The 13,750-nt window shown below is 40.8% G+C and overlaps 1 protein-coding gene across 2 annotated transcripts in view; it reads right to left on the reverse strand.

Moving 5' to 3' along the window:
• Positions 1–10,645, reverse strand: part of LOC124621902 (potassium channel KOR2-like) — a 40,819-nt gene extending 30,174 nt beyond the window's left edge. The window contains exon 1 of one of the 2 annotated variants that reach the window (XM_047147410.1): positions 10,521–10,645. The gene's annotated coding sequence lies outside the window, so the exon portion shown is untranslated. Of the gene's footprint in view, positions 1–10,177; positions 10,241–10,520 lie in introns of those variants that run through there. The other variant, XM_047147401.1, reaches the window with a different exon arrangement.
• Between the last annotated feature and the right edge of the window lie 3,105 nt (positions 10,646–13,750).

Raw genomic sequence — 13,750 nt, forward strand, 5'->3', positions numbered from 1 at the left:
TTACCGATGGAGGGCGCCATGAACTTATAAGTCAGCTCACGATAGCTGAATGTTCCGTAGGCCACCGTTCGAAAGGTACGGCGAAATTCCTTGAAACGTTACCTCTAGCACGGTTAGAGGCTGCAGTGAATGCAGATAGTTGTCACGGTGAGCAACGTTAGTTGTCTTAAACGTAAACATGGTATGCAATTAAAAAATGTTACCCACTCACGTGGAAATTAAAATGTGTTTCTTTCAATGGTTCATTATTCTTTTCCGCGTGTGCTTACACACGTTTTTACAAACTTTCATTGCACTACGATAACTCTTCTGATTGTGGGGTGGGGGAGTACTTCTCAAATTGCAAAAGTTTGACTATAAGCATCCTGTTTTTCCTCTAGTTTGGTTACAAATGCGCAAAAACTTAAATCCCGGTAAAATTAATTTTCATGTTCACAAAAAAACTTCATTATCGCACAAGATGAATTTTCAATATCGCTAAATGAAATTCCTAATTACCTACCACATAAGCCATGCAACTCCGCGTTTATTCTACCCCACTCCGTACGACAGTAGACTCAGCGGCAAGATGGAAGATTGATTGTTGGCTAAGGACACAGGCGAAAGTTACTGTACACGGGGCTAAGCAAGGTTGAAGTTACGTGTTGTGTTGTGTTGTGTTGTGTTGTGTTCGGTGGTGTGCTGGGTACGTCCATATACTTAGTCGGAAGTTATTGCTTTACTTAGCTAGCGGGATGATTGTCTCGACGCTCGTATCTATGAATATTTATCTTTCTCTTGTCACTTTAAGCGTTTAAGGATGTACTTCATAAACGAATCGTGGAGTGGATTTTATTATTAAGGACAATTTTAAAAACAAAGCCGCGTAAAATGACGCGTGTAGGTGGCACGGAGGAGAATTATATCTCAAATTTACGGACTAGTTCGGAAATGTGTGAAATAGTGTATTTAAGGGACACCCATGATCATGAAGACAAAATCGGTAGGGTTATTTAATCGCGGAATAATTACAAAAGCAGAGCGTGCGAAGGACTAATTTCACAAGGTAGTAAAATAATACCAGCAGATTATCTGTGTCAGCTAGCTATGAAATACAGAAGAGGCGGTTTGCATTTATCATTCTACAGAGCGCGAAGGAAACATATGCCCACTCATCCTGGTACTCCAGGCCTTATGGCACTTAAATCGCGTACTTTATCAAACCGATACGAAAGATTCTGCTTTGTAAAGCCGGAAAAAATGTATTTTCATGGGTGAACAAAATCTGCAATTTATGAATTGTAAGTTGCATACTGTATTGGCGGATGGAGATTTTACGTATGACCAAAAGACTTCATCAGCTTCGTACGTTGCATTTATGCACTACCTTTGAGTATGTGTTCGTTGCGTTTTACTTAATGTTATCAACAACTGTATGTGGAACGGTACTCAGTCTGGACTAAAAATTTTAACCCTAAAACACTAATTGTAGATTTTGAAGTTGCAGTTCATGTGGCGGCACAGAAAGTTTCCAGGCGTTAATACTGAAGACTGATTATGTCAGGTACAGTGGAACATGGGCTTCGTTCTGAGTATTCCAATCCTCTGTCAGAATCACGAGACTTTCTGAAACATTTGTTTGTTTTAAGATTCTTATCTCCAAAGCACACTCTGGGGTGCATTTGTAGAGTTGCATAATATTACTCGCAGTCTTAATCAGTTAACTTTTTTATACACTACGTACTTGAAACTATGGAAGTGAAGATGATACACTTAGCAGAATATCAACAGATGACAACAATTCAACAAACTCCATCCTTCTATCCACGAGTTTACGGAAGTTTTGTAGCAACTGCAAAGTGTTATCTGTGCCTTACTACAGTGCACTAGAAAAGAGAAATAGACATTTCTGGGAAAATCGTCATGTTGCTACTTAACTGTCAAACAAATACCAACGTTGTGAAATGTCGTTACTGGAGTATGTAAAAAGAATTGCACCTCGGTTATAGCGTATCGCACGGCAGGAAAAGTGTTTCACTGGGGTAAGTACTCTGCTGCGGTACCACTTTTAAAGGTAAGCTTTTGTACACTTTATCAGATAGATTAGATAATGGTAAGACAGAGATTTAGGAATCAGGTTTTAAATTGTAAGACATTTCCAGGGGCAGATGTGGACTCTGACCACAATCTATTGGTTATGAACTGTAGATTGAAACTGAAGAAACCGCAAAAAGGTGGGAATTTAAGGAGATGGGACTTGGATAAACTGAAAGAACCAGAGGTTGTACAGAGTTTCAGGGAGAGCGTAAGGGAACAATTGACAGGGATAGGGAAAATAAATACAGTAGAAGAAGAATGGGTAGCTTTGAGGGATGAAGTAGTTTAGGCAGCAGAGAATCAAGTAGGTAAAAACACGAGGGCTAGTAGAAATCCTTGGGTAACAGAAGAAATATACAGTTTAATTGGTGAAAGGAGAAAATATAAAAATGCAGTAAATGAAGCAGGAAAAGAGGAATACAAACGTCTCAAAAATGAGATCGACAGGCAGTGAAAATGGCTAAGCAGAGAGCTAGAGGATAAATGTAAGGATGTGGTGGCTTATCTCACTAGGGGTAAGATAGATACTGCCTACAGGAAAATTAAAAAAACCTTTGGAGAAAAGAGGACCACTTGTATGAATATTAAGAGGTCAAATGGAAATCCAGTTCTAAGCAAAGAAGGGAAAGAAGAAAGGTGGAAGGAGTATATAGAGGGTCTATACAAGGGCGATGTACTTGAGGAGAATATTACGGAAATGGAAGAGGATGTAGATGAAGATGAAATGGGAGATACGATACTGCGTGAAGAGTTTGACAGAGCACTGAAAGACCTGAGTCGAAACAAGGCCCCAGGAGTAGACAACAATCCATTATAACTACTGACGGCCTTGGGAGAGCCACTCCTGACAAAACTCTACCATCTGGTGAGCAAGATGTATGAGACAGGCGAGATACTCTCAGACTTCAAGAAGAACATAATTCCAATCCCGAAGAATGCAGGTGTTGACAGATGTGAAAATTACCGAACTATCAGTTCAATAAGTCACGGCTGCAAAATACTAACGCGAATTCTTTACAGACGAATGGAAAAACTAGTAGAAGCCGACCTAGGGGAAGATCAGTTTGGATTCCGTAGAAATATTGGAACACGTGAGGCAATACTGACCCTACGACTTATCTTAGAAGCTAGATTAAGGAAAGGCAAACCTACGTTTCTAGCATTTGTAGACTTAGAGAAAGCTTTTGACAATGTTGACTGGAATACTCTCTTTCAAATTCTGAAGGTGTCAGGGGTAAAATATAGGGAGCGAAAGGCTATTTACAATTTGTATAGAAACCAAATGGCAGTTATAAGAGTTGAGGGGCATGAAAGGGAAGCAGTGGTTGGGAAGGGAGTGAGACAGGTTTGTAGCCTCTCCCCGATGTTATTCAATCTGTATATTGAGCAAGCAGTGAAGGAAACAAAAGAGAAATTCGGAGTAGGTATTAAAATCCATGGAGAAGAAATAAAAACTTTGCGGTTCGCCAGTGACATTGTAATTCTGTCAGAGACAGCAGAGTACTTGGAAGAGCAGTTGAATGGAATGGATAGTGTCTTGAAAGGAGGATATAAAATGAACATCAACAAAAGCAAAACGTGGATAATGGAATGTAGTCGAATTAAGTCGGGTGATGCTGAGGGTATTAGATTAGGAAATGAGACACTTAAAGTAGTAAAGGAGTTTTGCTATTTGGGGAGCAAAATAACTGAAGATGGTCGAAGTAGAGAGGATATAAAATGTAGACTGGCAATGGGAAGGAAAGCGTTTCTGAAGAAGAGAAATTTGTTCACATCGAGTATAGATTTAAGTGTCAGGAAGTTGTTTCTGAAAGTATTTGTATGGAGTGTAGCCATGTATGGAAGTGAAACATGGACGATAAATAGTTTAGGCAAGAAGAGAATAGAAGCTTTCGAAATGTGGTGCTACAGAAGAACGCTGAAAATTAGATTGGTAGATCACATAACTAATGAGGTGGTGTTGCAGAGGATTGGGGAGAAGAGAAGTTGGTGGCACAACTTGAGTAGAAGAAGGGATCGGTTGGTAGGACATGTTCTGAGGCATCAAGGGATCACCAATTCAGTATTGGAGGGCAGCGTGGAGAGTAAAAATCGTATAGGGAGACCGAGAGATGAATACACCAAGCAGATTCAGAAGGATGTAGGTTGCAGTAGGTACTGGGAGATGAAGCTTGCACCGGATAGAGTAGCATGGAGAGCTGCATCAAACCAGTCTCAGGACTGAAGACCACAACAACAACATATTTGCGGTAGGGCTTTCTAATATTTCGCAGCAAAGGTATGTGCAGCCTTGTGGTAATGAAAATATGTTTTCTGGAGAAGGTAAGCTGCTTTGCGGAAATACAATCTGCGTTTCCTCCCGGCTTTTAGGATTTCTGTGAGAGAATTTACTGCAGGGAGTATCACAAGAATAACCACAACTGAACTCTCTGGCAGATAACATGTTTGTATCCTGAACGAGGCTTCAACCTGAGTTATTCGCCCGCACCTTACGGAGTAGCTTGAAACATATCTAGACCAAGCCCGGCCAAACGGCGTTCTGCTAACGCGAGCGCTTCGGCTGCGCTCCTGCCTAGAGCTCTGAGCGCTGCCACGAGTGGGGCTGAGGTGTGAGGAGGAACAGGGAAGCGGAGGCTGCAGCCGGACGCCAAACATTCGCCTTGTCAGATGCCAAGCAGTTTGCCGACAACACTGCTCGCGTTACATTAGATTCACGTTCTACACTGTAATTACTATTGGAGTTAAAAAATAAAAAGTGGAGAAGGATCACTTCATAGCCGAATGGAATACTTTCCGTACCGTTTGAGGTCCGTGCGAAGTGCTTAATATGCCATCACCTGGCTATGACGATGAAAACACTTACTGTTTCGTGATTACAACACAGCCAGGTAGACGACATGACGCACTTGTCATCTGACGAACGACAGCGAAAGTTAGATGAACCGAAGGCAGCCATTACGAAAAAAACAGTTAACGTTAAGTACAGTGGCGACAAAATCTTTTGTGGCCAACGTTGTGTGTTATTTGAATTCAGCGTCTTAATGCAACGAGACAATGATTTGGTAACATATGGTGGACAAGACTGATGCCATCAAAAAGTACTACTTCTGAAACATGAGTTTCAGGTGCATCACATGGAACAATTCCCACATCTCAAGGGAATCGTTTGTGGACCAGACATAGCCTACAACGTTTTGGTAATAAACATCTCATTATAATTTCCGAAAGACACTCCAAGAAACAGCACGGTTCGAGATGTATTTCTATTTATTTGTTATATCGGTCTTACTTTTGACTGCTAGTGACCTCATTACTTCCAATTTGAGCTGATCCAGGTACTTACAAGACTTTTACAAAATGTTTCACCAAAAGCAATAACCTCAACTGCCAGACATTCCACTAAAGTTATTTCAGTGTTTTGTTAAACACATCTGTGCTATCTATTTTTTTTTCTGTTACAAAATCAATAATGTCCCACCAACATTCAGGCTTAAGAGATTTTAATCTCTGCAGAAGCCCCATGTGTTTGACTTTATCACGAATCTTAGTTGTAGACATATCACGTATCATAACATTAAAATGTGTATAAATTTATAAACATTACAACTTATTGTAAAATATCTATTTGTAGAGCTTTCGTAGCTCTGCTCACTGTAATAGCACTACCATCTGCACTTCTTTAATCAAGTAATAAAAGTTATTGCTTTGGCAGTAAAATAAATATTTGAAAGTAAACGTGATAAAATCCTGCTTGTGTGCTGCAATTTTCGCCTCTTAGCTGTAGTTTAACTCTACTGCGAACACGTCTTTCTAAGTTTCCCGCGTGTGCAGCTTTCAGCATGTAGCCCTCTTACACACTTACTCGGAATAGTGCAGTGGAGGGGGAAACCGGAGCGCTGACCCGACTTGAGCGCGCTCTGGGATCGCAAATCTTGGCCACGCCTGATCCAGACGAACAGTGTTGATCCAACTTACACTTCATAATTCAGAAGTCTCAGGGAACTTTACAATAGCATAACCTCCTCTCCAAAGTTCACATTTCATTCAGGCAACCGTAAAGAGGTACGGACTCATTTATGTGAAACGTGCCCAGGCCTCACATCAGACACAGCAATAGCGAACTTCAGTTGACTTAACGTTGAAACTTTTTAGAGTAAAAGCTTGGACAGGACAGCTCATGACTACTACAGCAGGACAGCTCAAGAGTACTGCGTACAGTTACACTGATCTGTGTTCCAGTATTCCACTTTTTTCAGGAAAACATGTAAAACGAATAATTGTAAACCGATATCGTTGATGTGAATCTGTTGACTTTTGGATCATGTCTCAGGCTCAAGAATTATAATGTTTCTGGAGAACGAAAATATCCTCTATAAAAATCAACATGGATTCACCAAACTGTTGGCTCTATTCCTCCACGAGATCCATAGCACTGTAGACAATGGCGGTCAGGTTGATGCCGTGTTCCTTGGCTCCATGAAGGAATATAACACCATCCCGCACTGCCCTCATGTGAAACAAGTAAGAGCTTACCGAGTATCTGACTAGATCTGCCACTGGATTCAAGACTTCTTTGCATCATCGGTCCATTATTATTTATAATATCTACAAATGATGTAGTTGAAAGCGTCGCAGACTTTAAGACTGGTGGCAGATGACGCAGTTGTCTTGAAGAAAGTAGCAATGCGAGAAGACAGCATCGATTTGCGGAATGACCTGGAGAGGACGGATGAATGGTGCAGGCTCCGGCAGTTGTCTCTGAACATAAATATATGTAAGACACTGCGCACATATAGAAAAAGTAATCCACTACTGCACAATTTTACTATTGATGACAAACTGCTGGAAACAGTATCTACCGTATAATATCTAGGAGTAATTATCCTGAGCGACCACAAGTGGAATGACTATAAAGCACATTGTAGGTAAAGCAGATGCCAAACGCATTCATAGGACGAACCTCAAGGAAATGTAACGCATCCACGAAGGTAATGCATATAAGGCCGTTTTTCGACCGACTTTTGAGTATTTTTCATCTATCTGGGATCCTTACCAAGAAGAGCCGGTAGAGGAAATAGAGAAGATACAACGGAGAGCGGCCAGTTTCGTCACGGGTTCTTTCAGTCAGCGCAACAGTGTTACAGCGATAGTCAACTTCCAGTGGCAGACGGTACAAGTTAAGCGTTGTGCATTATGGAGAGGTTCCTTCAGAAAATGTGGAAACAGATATTATAATAATTCGACATAGAATCCAGTTCAACACTGAAACTGAATACGAATCATCGTGAATGGATACGCACCAAAGACTCACACATCATTAATTAATGAAAATCCGCTCAAATTGCTTAATTACTGCTTTATTAAGTCCACACACCACCGGTTTCGGCCTTTATAACTGGGCATTAATATGAAACTGCCGAATGTTAATATATAATATGATAGATATAAAAATATTTTCCTATTTTTTATAACAGGAGACGAGACAACGTACAGTGCAAGTACAGATGGAATCAACAGCTTACTTTTTTGCAGTATAAAAGCAACGTCATATAAACATTAAATTAAACTCGATTTGAACACTTTCGCACCCAAATACGTCAAAGAAAAATGTTCATAACATAATTAAAAAACTGTAGATTCCAAGAAATTTACACTTAGCATGCTTTAGCTTAACGACTTATTCTGACTTACTTCAGAAGCACAATGCTACGTTTTTCAAATAAAATGATCAGGTAATACTTAGAATAAATAAATGTGTGAAACAGTTGCAATGAACGAGGCAGGCAGGTACAGCGTAAGCAATTGGCGTGGGGTTTCATCTATTGAACGACAGTTGCGGAATCAGCACCATCCAAACATGCAGAAAGTATCAAACAGACCATTGCTTTACGATTTCCAACAATTCCATTTAACATACACGGCCAAAAAAAAAAAAAAAAAAAAAAATAATGGAACCGCATGAAAGGCAACATCCATTGTGTTCCAATTATGGCATATGCCACCTTGGGTATAGCATATTTACTGATAATGGATTCGATATCGTCCGCCAACGGAGTGCGTTGTGTGTTGTTCCAACAGGATAATGCTCTTCCATACACTGCCCTTGAAATTTAATGTGCTCTGCCAGACATGCAGCAACTTCCCTTGCCACCATGATCTCAGGATGTGTCTTTAATCGAGCACGTGTGGGTTATGATGGGACGAGAAGTGACACATGCGACTCATCAACCAACAACTCTTACAGAGATACGTGAACATGTCGAGCAGGCATGGCATAACGTATCTGAATACACTGTTTGCATCTGTACGATCAACTAGATGTCAGAGTCAGCGCATGCACTGCCGCTTGTTAAGGCTACACCACGTACTAAGATGTTTTAAAGAAAAATGTTGAAATGGGTGTGAAATCTTATGGGACTTAACTGCTAAGGTCATCAGTCCCTAAATTATCCTAAGTTTCTAAGGACAAACAGACACACCCATGCCCGAGGGAGGACTCGAACCTCCGCCGGGACATGTTTCAGCATTGGTCCTAACCTAGTACTCCGCAACTTTGTGTGCTGCTGATCTGTAATGTAATCATTTCATTTAATCCATACGCACTATTGCAACAATAAACCTTGAGTGAACTGGAAACCACAAAGGGTGTACTAATTTTTTTCCAACAGTGTACCCCGATGCTTTGTAAACATCCTGATGATTAAACGTATGCAACGAAAAAACCAAAAGTCTGCCTTTCACAATGTAAAAAACTGAACCAGTCATTATAGACCGTAAGTGATTTACGCTGATTGAACAGGCGATGTAGCAATCACTGCGCTAGGCCTCTGTAATATCACAAATTTAACGGGCTCTCAGTAAGCACTGCCGTTTTAGTCCATCGACACTTCTTGTGTTTCACTGCTGCTGTCACGAGTTGTCAGAGTGTAAACATGCTTTTAAGGCTATGACTTGAGCCATTTTAAGTTTGATTAAGGCTTACCTTTGCAAGGGAATTTTATTCAGTCAAGAGGTACTACAAAGTATGCTGCCTATTTCATAAGGAGCACTTTTAGATAGCTGATTTTACAAACATTGATCAGCTTTTATTGGAGAAGAGGATAATTATAAGGAAACCGATAACTTTCTTTCATTTATATTTCGTCACTTCGTAGCAAGCCGAAATGACTCCACGCAGGCCTAAAAGCGTCACTGAACAGTTTCCTACATTTTACTGTCTCTTGCTATCACTAAGAGAACGAGAAAACTTCGTATCAGATTAAACACAAATAATGAAAACTAAAAAATTCGTCTGCACTTGGCCCCTCTTAAAACAGATGTCAGCATAACCTCGAAGAGTTAATAGATCTTCTGCGTGAAAAAAGCGCAGACACTCCCTACACGCCAACAGATAAATATGCCAACAGACATACGATGTTCTGTGTCTGAACCTTCGTGCATATTTAGTCTAGACGACGCTTTACACTTGTTAGGGTTTGAACAGGTGGTTCATGAGCCGGCTGAAGAAACTGCGTGAGAATCTAGCAAATTGACACTGATGAATTTCTCCTCGTGAAAGCAGTAGCGTAATATGACCCTTTTGGAGCGACGTTTCTACAAATTTCTTTTCTGGCAACAAGGACACATTAAGCGGCTGATTTCCCAAAAAGAAATCGCCAGTGTAGTTTGCCAGGGAAGATGCATTCACATAAGAAAGTGGCAGATTTTCTGAATCGGAGAAGTTGTCACCTCTGTAGCGGCGCAAAATCGCCATTTCAATCCGATTAAAGGCTTTAATTCCTCCACGCACCGACGTCTGCAGTGGTTCGTTGAAACTAGGGAGTACGCCAGGATCCAAATCTTACGGTGCAATTTATGCTATGTTAGTGAATATAAAAAGGGAACACCTGAGGTCAAATCTCATGAAGCATGGAGCGAGCTGCTAGGCAACATGGGACGGGCAGTCAACGTTTGGTACATGTCTGACTGACGATGTAACAAGCATTTCGCGACTCGCCTCTTCCAGCTGCGTATCCTGCTCTTATAATAGCTACTTCGAAATTTCACTGACAGTTTCACATATAAGTTTGCGATACGAATCGTGCAGGCTCAGCGTTCTTACCTGCTGCATATATACTTGATGTGCACTTCCTACTGCGCTACCTCCTGACTGTGTCACGCCATGCGAGTGACTGTTCCATCACCACGAAGGTATGATCGTACGGAGTATATGCCCAAACACTGTATATTTCATTAACCCTTTGTGCGTCACATTTAGAAAAAAATTGGGGAAAATTTTTTTGAGATGAATATTTACTGTATATCTTGCACATATGCCATATCCATTACAAAAGTTCTTTTGAAGCAATTGGTTAATAAATAAAATAATGATTCTCAATGGCATCATTAGAAATTACATAATAATTACTCAAAAAAATGCATACATAATTGTATTGTAAACTTACCGTATTTCTCTCCCTTGCTCTTGAGGAACTACACACAGAATAAAACTAAACACAACAGTTATTATTCACTCACGAATGCAGTAGCACAACTCACGACACTTCTCTGTTCTGCACTTCAAACAAACGGCGAGTCACGAAAGCAAACGCCACTGTGATCTGTTGACCAAACTCTGAACTACGTAAAGCGATGCCAGACGGTATCACTGAAGCATTGGGCAGCTTAAAAAATCCAGGAATACTTAATGATGCCATTTGGAATCGCAGACGCAGAAAGGGTTGACAGAACAAAGCACGTTATAATGAACGGCGAATGTGTTACGGAAACGAAAATAACATCCTGTGTGCGGAAAGGAAGTCTAATACGGCCGATATAGCTCTCAGTATACCTAATTATTTATCATATTCTGTGAGATAAACTATAAAATTTTTCGCTTTCTATGTTGTCTACAAAGTAGTACTCCATTACACGATCGTAATGTGAAGATGACCCTTAGAACGCTTTAGTTTCTTTTTGTTTTTCCATGCATTTTCTTTTACGTATTTTTTGTTTTCATTTCATTGTACATTGAAAATGTTATTTCAGAATAAGATCTCGTAAGTTTAATTTTTGGTTCAGCTATGTTCCTGTTTACATAATGTACTTGTGATGAATGTGATTGCTATTTTCATTTGTTCTGATGTTGCATGTTCTCTTGTTAATTAACACGACTATTTCATTCAGTTTCGGTGAGTAGAGTAACATGAAACTGTGTTCTGGCATGAAACTGTAAATCAATGTAATCAGAATCATTGAAAGTGTTACGAGAAGCGAGATGTGTGAATGGTGTGTGAGTATACAGATATGTCGAGAGAGAAACATCAACACAGGCTGAAGAAGTACAGAATGGAGGTTCGGCCGTGCATTTACTGCAATGCTATGTGATCGTGGCCAGTTAAAATTATCAGTGTTTGCACAGTGTCGTTTTGATCATTTCGATGTGTACCACGATTAAAGATCTAGTGATTTTACATGTCACGTTGCTCATTAGCCAGAACTGCGCGTTTTGATTCATTAAGCATAAAACTTTGATGTGCAGATCGGTAAGTTGCGTGGACGACGTAAAGAAACCGTTTGTAGACAGCACGAAGCACGGACAGTTAAATCTAACAGAAAATATGATAACGCATTTTCTTGTCGTATACTGATTCTACGAACTAACTGTGAACTTACGGTGTGCTAACCGCTGCGTGACTGAAGTGATTATGGAGACAGTAGTGCACGCCACGAGTGTTCGGTATAAATCGCGAAAAAATGTCTTACGGTACGATTAGCATGATTTACTTCCGTAGTGCTGGCGGGTATACTGTGAAAACTCATGCGCCGCAATTTATTAGTAAACCATCACCCAAAAAACTGACGATGTTGTACAGTATACATTATAACCTCAGATTATGTCAAGTTTCCTATGTTCGTCGCTGCACGCAAATATGTAAGCTGAAACTAATTTTGCAGACGTCGATCTTTCCTGTTAAATTCGCAACAATTGCCAAGATGAAGGAGTACATCAAGACGATACCTGTTATTGGATCACACGCTCACGGACCATGGACTAAAGACGCTGACGCGTACGACTCGCTGGCAACATCAGCTACGTGTTGTGAAGGGACAATGGCTAAGAGACAGCACGAACTACATTTTTCTAATCACTGCTGGTTCATGGTGTGGGTTCCTGTAGTCATGTCCTAGTTCATGAAGCACGGGCAACGTATGAGTGGCCAAGTAAGTGGTCCCGACAGTCGGGATACCAGTTACTTTGGAATAAGGCTGGGCATCTCGGACATATTCTGAGTTGTGGTCACCTTTGTGCTCATACGGCAAAGACTACCAAATCCACCGGTTAGTCCCTCAACCGTCAGGGGTAAAACTCAATGGGACTCGGGGCAAGTAAGGCTAGCAACCTGCTTCCCTGGTACTTTAAATATGATGCTGGCAGCAATCAGAGCAAAATGGCTCAGACCTTTGGAGGTGACAGAGTCCCACCTCCAAACTGACAAACCAGGGATTCCTAAGATACGACTCGGCAAACAAATGGTAATGAGATGGGGAGCTATTAATATCAATGGGGGCTACTCTGGGAAGAAGGTAGAGCTGGCAGAGGCTGCAAGTAAGATGGGGCTGGATGTTTTAGCTGTTAGTGACATTCGGGTAAGGGGTGAGAAAGAAGAGGAAGTAGGAGAATACAAGGTCTACCTGTCAGGAGTCAAAGCAGGAATAGCACAATGCGGTGCAGGGCTTTACATCAGGAAAGAAATGGAACCCAGCGTAGTTGCAATAAGGTATGTAAACGAACGACTGATGTGGATAGATTTGACAGTGTCTAGCAAGAAAATTAGGATTGTGTCAGTATATTCGCAATGTGAAGGGACAGATCAAGATAAGATGGGTAGTTTTTATGATGCACTCAGTGATGTAGTTGTTAGAGTAAAGGACAAGGACTGTGTTCTGCTCATGGGTGATTTTAATGCCAGGATTGGAAATCGAACAGAAAGGTATGAAAAGGTTATGGGTAAATTTGGAGAGGATATGTAGGCCAACAGGAACGGGAAACAACTCTTGGATTTCTGTGCCAGTATGGGCTTAGTAATCACAAACTCCTTTTTTAAACATAAGAGCATTCACCGGTATACTTGGGAAGGCAGGGGAACCAGATCTGTCATTGACTATATTATAACAGATCAGGAATTCAGGAAGGCTGTGAGGGACACACGTGTATTCAGGGGATTCTTTGATGACACTGATCATTATTTAATCTGCAGCGAAATTGGTAATGTGAGGCCGAAAGTGCAGGAGGTCAGGTCCATATGTAGGAGGATAAGAGTGGAGAAACATCAGGATAAGGAAATCAGGTACAAGTACATAACAATGATCTCAGAAAGGTATCAGTTAGTTGAATGTAGTCAATTACAGTCATTGGAAAAGGAATGGACAAGGTACAGGGACACAGTACTAGAAGTGGCTAAAGAATGTCTTGGAACAGTAGTGTGTAAAGGTAGGATGAAGCAAACAGCTTGGTGGAATGACACAGTCAAGGCAGCCTGTAAAAGGAAAAAGAAGGCGTATCAAAAATGGCTACATACTAGAACTCAGGTAGACAGAGAAAGTTATGTTGAAGAACGAAACAAAGCCAAACAGATAGTTGTAGCATCCAAGAAGAAATCTTGGGAAGACTTTGGAAACAGGTTGGAGACTT

Source organism: Schistocerca americana, chromosome 1 (assembly GCF_021461395.2).
Source record: "Schistocerca americana isolate TAMUIC-IGC-003095 chromosome 1, iqSchAmer2.1, whole genome shotgun sequence".
In the NCBI taxonomy this organism is placed as follows: domain Eukaryota; kingdom Metazoa; phylum Arthropoda; class Insecta; order Orthoptera; family Acrididae; genus Schistocerca; species Schistocerca americana.